This window comes from Oratosquilla oratoria, chromosome 12 (genome assembly GCF_046742065.1).
Source record: "Oratosquilla oratoria isolate Oo_2021 chromosome 12, ASM4674206v1, whole genome shotgun sequence".
Lineage (NCBI taxonomy): Eukaryota > Metazoa > Arthropoda > Malacostraca > Stomatopoda > Squillidae > Oratosquilla > Oratosquilla oratoria.
The window spans coordinates 56,281,758-56,291,326 of NC_134788.1; positions in this window are offsets into that span (position 1 = coordinate 56,281,758).

Here is a 9,569-nt window from a genome sequence, read left to right on the forward strand (position 1 = left end):
GAAAAATGAGAGCAGTGATAAGAGACAAACACTCTAATTGGGATGAAGTAATAAGTGGTGTTCCACAAGGAACAGTTCTGGCCCCAATAATGTTTGCTATATATATTAATGACATGGATGAAGGAATTGAAAGTTATATGAGCTTCTTTGCGGATGATGCAAAACTGTTGAAAAAAGTGAACATTGAAGAAGATTGTGAGTCGCTACAGAATGATCTCAATAAAGTATGGGAATGGAGTAGGAAGTGGGAGATGGAATTCAATACTAAGAAGTGTAGTATAATGGAATTTGGAAAAAGCAAAGAAAGAATAGTAGGATCATATAAACTGGGAGAAGAAGGAATAAAAAAAGTAGAAAATGAAAAGGACCTAGGAGTCATTATTATGAATAATATGTCACCTGAAAAACATATAAACAAGATTTTTGGAGAAACGTATAATTTAATAAGAACAATCAAAGTGGCATTTACGTACCTGGATGAAGAAATGGTGAAGAAAATACTAATCACTTTGATAAGACCAAGATTGGAATATGCAGCGACAATGTGGTCACCAAGTACAAAAAAATGTATAACAAAACTTGAAAGAATACAAAGAGCAATTACAAAATTGGCACCAACACTCTCAAAACTATCATATAAAGAGAGACTAGCAAAACTTGCGCTACAGACATTAGAGCAAAGAAGAGAGGAGATTTGATAACTATTTATAGAATCATGAAAGGCATAGAAATTATTGATAGAGAGAATCTGATAAAATGGGATGATAGAAATACAAGAGGACATGGAAAAAAAAAATCAAGAAGGACAGTTATAGAAGAGATCTGAAAAAGAACAGCTTTCCCCACAGAGTAATAGAGATTTGGAACAAGCTAGATGAGAAAGTAGTGTGTGCAAAAACATGATTTTAAAAACAGTTTAGATAAAATGAGATATGAAGACGGGACATCACGAGCATAACTCCCCTTCCCGTAAAATACAACTAGGTAAATACATCTAGGTAAATACACACACACACACACACGGCTCGGTGGCGGATTGGTAAAGCACTGGCCTCACAAGCCAGAGAACCGGGGTTCGATTCCTCGGTCGGGCGGAGATAAGTTGGGTTTGTCTCCTTTCACGTGTAGCCCCTGTTCACCTAGCAGCGAGTAGGTACGGGACGTTAGTCAAGGAGTTGTGACCTTGCTGTCCCGGTGTGTGGTGTGTGAGTGGTCTCAGACCTACCCAGAGATCGGCTAATAAGGAGCTCTGAGCTCACTGCCGTAGGGTGGTGTCTGGCTGTCTCGACAGAGACTGCAGCAGATCCGAGGTGAATATACACAAAGTATTGATAGGCTCTAATAAAATGGGATGATAGAAATACAAGAGGACACGAAAAGAAAATCAAGACAGTTATACAAGAGATCTGAAAAAAGAACAGCTTTCCACAGAGTAATAGACATTTGGAACAAGTTAGATGAGAAAGGGGTGTGTGCAAAAACAATACATGAATTCAAAAACAGTTTAGATAAAATTAGATATGAAGACGGGACACCACGAGCATAGCTCCCCCTCCCGTAAAATACAACCAGGTAAATACACACACGGTGGCGCGGTTGGTAGAGTCTCAGACTGTCAGTACGGGGGTGCCGGTGGTACCTGGTTCGAATCCTGCCCAGGGCTGAAATTATTTCAGTATCGCTGCGCTTCGAGTCGTTACTCCAGCTCTCGTGGGCGGGGAGTTGTGTGTGTGTGCGTGTAAGGTCATAGCATTACCCATAGATCGGTCATACGAGCTCTGAGCTCTCTTCCGGGAGGGAAATAGCTGTCGATCACGAGTCAAACACGTGATCCAAAGACCAAGGTGAATCACACCCACCCACCCACCCACACACACACACACACACACACACACACACACACACACACACACACACACACACACACAGACACACACACACACATATATATATATATATATATATATAATTTTTAGGACAGTCGCATACAGGATTCGAACCTACTGCTATCGGCCTCACGTAAGATTACCTTCGCAGAGCCTTAGACCACTACACCATCAGACATTTAAAAGCCTTGTAACCTGGAATCGAACTGATTCCTGAGGATAGGAAAGACCACTAATCTGCGACCCCAATTCCTGTTTTACACAAGGCCCAAGTGCACCAGATAGTAAGGGGTAAGGATGGTGTAGTGGTCTAAGGCTCTGCGAAGGTAATCTTACGGGAGGCCGATAGCAGTAGGTTCGAATCCTGCATGCAACTGTCATAAAAATTATTGGATTGATGTCGTTGTTATTAGCGAATTTCTCTCATAGTTACAATGGCGAAAAGCGGGAAAGGGATTTGTTCCGACCCTTACCCCTTACTATCTGGTGCACTTGGGCCTTGTGTAAAACAAGAATTGGGGCCGCAGATTAGTGATCTTTCCTACCCTCGGGAATCAGTTCGATTCCAGGTTTCAAGCTTTTTAAGTGTCTGATGGTGTAGTGGTCTAAGGCTCTGCGAAGGTAATCTTACGGGAGGCCAATAGCAGTAGGTTCGAATCCTGCATGCAACTGTCATAAAAATTATCGGATTGATGTCGCTGTTACTAGCGAATTTCTCTCATATATATATATATATATATATATATATATATGTGTGTGTGTGTGTGTGTGTGTGTGTGTGTGTGTGTGTGTGTGTGTGTGTGTGTGTGTGTGTGTGTGTGTGTGTGTGTGTGTGTGTGTGTGTGTGTGTGTTTGGAAGAAAGTATACGCTGGTCTCGTCGTTTGCCAATTTATTCCGACGTTTCGAACCCTGTCCGGGGTTCGTCTTCAGGGTGATACAGTGGTAACAATAGAAATCAATATAAGGGGGTCTCCCTTATACACTGGGACAGGTAACCCCAGAAACCGTTACATTTCAGCAACAAACACAAGTAGAACATATAGAAAATAAAATCTATTATACGTAATGTACAACACATCCATAAAATAAACACGCTAAAAGCATACAATAAAATAAATAAGAAAATATAATGAAGATTGAAAACTCTGCACAACGAAATACAAATTACGATGAATGTTTCCCTTCCAGCCTGTTCCTTCGCTCCCGTTACACTCCAGAAACAAACATAAGTAGAACATACCGAGAATATGATAAAATAAAATAAGAAATAATAAAATAAAAATAAAAACCATAATACAGAATGTAAAATACAACAATAAAATAAACACGCAAAGAGTTCACAATAAAATAGATAAGAAATTATACAGAAGAATAAAAAATGCCACCAAGATTGGGTATAAACGCTGCACGCTGGGACGTACCACAATGCATCCGATAACCTAGCACACACAACGTGGAACAAATGTCCCGCGAGGCATGCACTGCCACAGACCAAAGAAATTGGAACATAAAGTGGACAAAAAACAGTCCCTCACCGTTAATAACCCAAATAAATAAAATGTTAATGATACAAAACACACTCCAATAAACAAACCGTCGTAATAATACAAATAAAATACACTACAAAAACAAACTATGATGGATGTCTCCTCTCCAGCCTGTCCCTCGCTCCCTTGTAAATTCGATTTAAAGTAATGCACCTGTTGATACTATCCTCGTCACTAGACCAAGCTTCTAGGAATTACCTGACACTTTTTCCGCTTCCTCTGTATTTCACTTCCGCATTCTGCCAATCTTCTTCAGGTGATTCCTCTCCATCCTCCTGCCATCGCACTAGTGTTTTTCAAGGTATTTTTTAGGGAAAAGAAAGTGCATCGTGTAAGCCGTAAAATACAGTAATTCATCACTGAGCATATACAGTGTCTGTATACTCTAGTGGTAGTTTTTTTGTTTTGTCCAATAGTTGTTCCTGGAATTGATTTAAGTGCATTAAGTCTGCATATGCATTTTGTCTTTTATGTTCATGTATTGTTTAAATTATTTGGATGTGTCATATGTGCCAAGAGTCTTGAGTGTATGTGTTTGTGGTATGAGAATGTTGTTGATAAAGAGGTATGGTATGCATTTGTGTTCTACTGTCCAATTGGTGAGAAATGTGGCTGTAGATTTGGTTGGGGCTATTTTGAGCTTGTAGTGAATTAGGTGTTGAGTGTGTCAAGGTATGGTTGTTGTATTTCTGCAGCTTTGTATGCAATACTGTGTGTGCATGTAATTGTTATGTCTTTGTAAGAGGCGAGGTGTGGGGTCTAGGTATATTATGCATGTATAGATTAAAGAGTGTGGGTGATAGAACTGAACCCTGTGGTACTCCGTTCCTAAAGTTTCTGGTGTGAGATGATTGGCCATTATATGGTTCATAGGTATTTCTACCTGCCAGATATTATATCACCCATCTTTTAGTATTAAGGTGTATGTCTGAGGTGTATATTTAGTTAGACTGTGACAGGGGATTGCATTGAAAGCTTTACTAATGTCTAGTATTATGAGAAGTATTCTGTGTGGGACTTATCTGAATTGATGCCATCGAAAACTCTTTGTGTGAGGCTTATCAGAAGAATGTGGTCTAAAACTATGATGTGATTCAGGCAGGGCAATATGTGGTGTGACAAGTTGTTATATGAGGCATTCTATGACTTTGGAGGGGGTGCAGAGAACTGTGATTAGGCAGTATGATGCTGGAACCGTTGTATCTTTGTTGGGTATAGGGATGGTGATGATTTTCCCATGCTTCCAGATGCTGGGTGTCAGTGTTGTGTGAATAGCTGGAGGTTGCAATGTGGGTAAGTGCATGTATGTCATGTGGTACAAGGTTTTTAGGTAAATGCTACTTATGTTTACAAGGCCACAGGCAGATGAGTGCTGGACGTTATGGGTTGTACGTTTCCTCTGGCTGTCTATGAAGGGTGTGTACTCATCTGTAAGGAAGTCTTCCATCAAATGATGTGTTGGTCATCAGGCTGAGAAAGAGATGATTTGTTTGTGCAAAATTATTTATGAGTGTGCTTGTTGTTTGTTTAACAGTAAGTTGATTGTTGTGATTATTGTTGTGTGAGAGCATGTTTTGTTACTGTTGAATAGTGTAATGTTGTTGAGTGTCTTTTAAAGATTTTTTGTGTTTGCTTCGTGATTGTGTTGACAAATGTTGGCCAATTTAGTGTTTTGTTCATGAATTTTATTGTTGATCTCAGTGCTGAGTGCTTGCATTTGGTCTGTTATGTTCTGAGGAATAGGTGTAGGGGTATTGTGATTTTGTGTGTCACTTTGTCTGATGAGGACTTGGAATTCTGGTGTAAAGTTTGGGTTGTGTGATTTTCTGTTGCCTCTGGGAATGTATTAGTCTGAGTTTTGTATGACTGTATTGAAGGTGTGCACAACAGCATCTATGTCTGTGATTGGTATACTGTTCAGTGTCTCAAATTGCTGTTCTGTCTCATCAGTGAAAGTTCCCCAATATCCTCTTTTGTAATTGATGTATGTGTGTCTTTGGCCAACTGGGGTGTATCGTGTTTCAATGGTGATCTAAGTAGTAACTGTTGGTATTTTCACTTTTTGTATATTTTTCAGGTATTCCTCTATACATGTGCATGAAATGGTACATACTAAGCACTTATTTGAGTATGAAATGACCTATGTACAAGATCAGGTTTGTATGAAACATCTTCATTCCTGATATTACATAGCCTCTAACTAAATTTTAGTTTTCATAAACACAAATAGACAAATTATCTTTGGGTTAAACAGATCAGAATGCTAGGTATTCTTTTTTTTTCAGGTCCAGGGCTTAACAATCCAGATTTCATATGGAGAGTTGTCCTTAATACATCCTTATTGATAATAATTTTTGGGAAGGCTTGTCACCTGTACGGGTCACTGTGACATTAATAATTATACTCTGAGAGAAATCTTCATTGCAAAGATCACTTGAAAGATTATTTCTTTTTGAAAAAGCTGCAATGCAAAGGTCACACTGAAAAGGCTTCTCCCCTGTGTGGGTCGTCATGTGGTTTTTGAGATGATGCATTCTTAAGAAAGATGTCTCACAAAGGTCACATTGTGAGTCATCATGTGATATTTAAGGTCACATTTCCTTATGAACGGTGCATTACAAAAGTCACACTGGAAAGATTTCTCTCCTGTGTGGGTCGCCATGTGGTTCTCGAGAAGATCCTTTCCTCCAAAAGCTGCATCGCAAAAGTCACATTTAAAAGGCTTCTCTCCTGAAAGGGTCTTAATGTGACGTTTAATGTCATATTTCCTTTTGAGAGATAAGTTACAAAGGTCACATTTGTAAGGCTTCTCTCCTGCGTGGGTCATTGAGTGATATTCAAGACTATCCCTTCGTGTAAAAGCTGCAGCAAAGATCACATAGAAAAGGTTTCTCTCCTGTGTGGGTCATCACGTGACGTTGAAGACCAATCTTTGCTGGATAAGCTGCATCGCAAAGGTCACACTGGATAGGTTTCTCTCCTATGTGGGTCGCCATGTGATTTTTTAGATGACTCTTTCCTCTGAAAGCTGCATCACAAAGGTCACACTTCTAAGGCTTCTCTCCTGTGTGGGTCATCATGTGATATTCAAGACCAATCTTTCTTGTAAAAGCGGTGTCACAAAGGTCGCACTGGTTAGGTTTCTCTTCCGTGTGGATCTTTCCATGCCTGCTGAGACTACTCTTGTGGGAGAAATCTGCATTGCATAAGCCACAATGGAAATATTTTTCTCCAGTGTCCATGACAAATGTACACTGTTTAAACTGCATATGAAGTAAATCATTACAAGCCATTTTTTTTCATATTGATTAGCTGTTACATTTAATTTTTATTGAAGAGGTTATTTGAAAATGGGATACATAATTTGAATAGGAACTATACAATTAAATGCTTTATAGATTATTACCTCTTTTTAGTTTCTTAGGCACTGAATAAATGTATTTGTCCAGTAAAAGGCTAAGACATTGTAACCTTTTACTGCATTTGCAAATTTAGTATTTACTCTATCCCACCAGATGATTTACTTTTAGCTGAGAGGAACTCATACACATTGAAAACATGAACTGAGCCTGTGTGGCTTCGTTTGAATTAACATTTCTTTGTACTGTCAGGATGCTCTGATGAAGGTGGTAAGTTGAGGACGCAGACCCACATGCTTATGAGCCAAGTGTTTGAGAGAGTCAGGGTGGTTTGGATGACCGGGCCTCTATTGGTTAACCCATTAAACTCCGATGACAAGATGTCTTGTCATTTGGTCAAATAAAACAAAAAATCATAAAACACCAAAATGTTTGATCAAACACCAGAAAAATATGACGTCAGTCCTCGCTTCGCTGCGAGCGAAGCGAGGATTGACGTCATATTTTTCTGGTGTTTGATCAAACATTTTGGTGTTTTATGATTTTTTGTTTTATTTGACCAAATGACAAGACATCTTGTCATCGGAGTTGAATGGGTTAATAGACCCCTTTGTGCAGGATCCCTCTGCCACACCCCCATTTATCTGTGTAGTGATAAAAGGGGTCAGTTGAGGCAAAGTCAATAACCATTTGCCTTCACTGGTGACTTGTTTTATAATGAGGTATGATACCTGAGTTAGGCTCCTAAAAGATTTCATAGCAGATGTTTGAGAAGAGAAGATGGAACAGATTGGAGTGTGTTGAGGGAGAAAGCCCAGTTCCTGCACTTTGTTGAAATTCAGTCTGATGGCATCAATGCAATGGCCTAGGTATAAAGAGAGGGGGGAGTTCATATGTAAGAGAGTAAGAGTCAGGGTCAAAATCAGAAAGTTGGAGTTGCCACCTGGAGTGGACTCTGCTGCCCCGATGCCAGATGGGAGTGTATTTCTGATGTCATGTTATGCCCTGTCTCCCTGTCTCAATGAGCAACAGAGAGGGAAACCCAGGGAAAATGCTGCTTTCATTTTCTTACCTGTATTAAACTTTACTTCTACTGTAAATCAGGCATAATCAAGATATCTCATCAGTGTACATACACATAGACCAGAACAACTTGCTTCTATCTTTGAATCAAAAGTTGGCCGAGCGAAGCGAGGACTGACGTCATATTTTTCTGGTGTTTGATCAAACATTTTGGTGTTTTATGATTTTTTGTTTTATTTGACCAAATGACAAGACATCTTGTCATCGGAGTTGAATGGGTTAATAGACCCCTTTGTGCAGGATCCCTCTGCCACACCCCCATTTATCTGTGTAGTGATAAAAGGGGTCAGTTGAGGCAAAGTCAATAACCATTTGCCTTCACTGGTGACTTGTTTTATAATGAGGTATGATACCTGAGTTAGGCTCCTAAAAGATTTCATAGCAGATGTTTGAGAAGAGAAGATGGAACAGATTGGAGTGTGTTGAGGGAGAAAGCCCAGTTCCTGCACTTTGTTGAAATTCAGTCTGATGGCATCAATGCAATGGCCTAGGTATAAAGAGAGGGGGGAGTTCATATGTAAGAGAGTAAGAGTCAAGGTCAAAATCAGAAAGTTGGAGTTGCCGCCTGGAGTGGACTCTGCTGCCCCGATGCCAGATGGGAGTGTATTTCTGATGTCATGTTATGCCCTGTCTCCCTGTCTCAATGAGCAACAGAGAGGGAAACCCAGGGAAAATGCTGCTTTCATTTTCTTACCTGTATTAAACTTTACTTCTACTGTAAATCAGGCATAATCAAGATATCTCATCAGTGTACATACACATAGACCAGAACAACTTGCTTCTATCTTTGAATCAAAAGTTGGCCGAGCGAAGCGAGGACTGACGTCATATTTTTCTGGTGTTTGATCAAACATTTTGGTGTTTTATGATTTTTTGTTTTATTTGACCAAATGACAAGACATCTTGTCATCGGAGTTGAATGGGTTAATAGACCCCTTTGTGCAGGATCCCTCTGCCACACCCCCATTTATCTGTGTAGTGATAAAAGGGGTCAGTTGAGGCAAAGTCAATAACCATTTGCCTTCACTGGTGACTTGTTTTATAATGAGGTATGATACCTGAGTTAGGCTCCTAAAAGATTTCATAGCAGATGTTTGAGAAGAGAAGATGGAACAGATTGGAGTGTGTTGAGGGAGAAAGCCCAGTTCCTGCACTTTGTTGAAATTCAGTCTGATGGCATCAATGCAATGGCCTAGGTATAAAGAGAGGGGGGAGTTCATATGTAAGAGAGTAAGAGTCAAGGTCAAAATCAGAAAGTTGGAGTTGCCGCCTGGAGTGGACTCTGCTGCCCCGATGCCAGATGGGAGTGTATTTCTGATGTCATGTTATGCCCTGTCTCCCTGTCTCAATGAGCAACAGAGAGGGAAACCCAGGGAAAATGCTGCTTTCATTTTCTTACCTGTATTAAACTTTACTTCTACTGTAAATCAGGCATAATCAAGATATCTCATCAGTGTACATACACATAGACCAGAACAACTTGCTTCTATCTTTGAATCAAAAGTTGCCCCAACTTTTGATTCAAAGATAGAAGCAAGTTGTTCTGGTCTATGTGTATGTACACTGATGAGATATCTTGATTATGCCTGATTTACAGTAGAAGTAAAGTTTAATACAGGTAAGAAAATGAAAGCAGCATTTTCCCTGGGTATCCCTCTCTGTTGCGCATTGAGACAGGGAGACAGGGCATAAC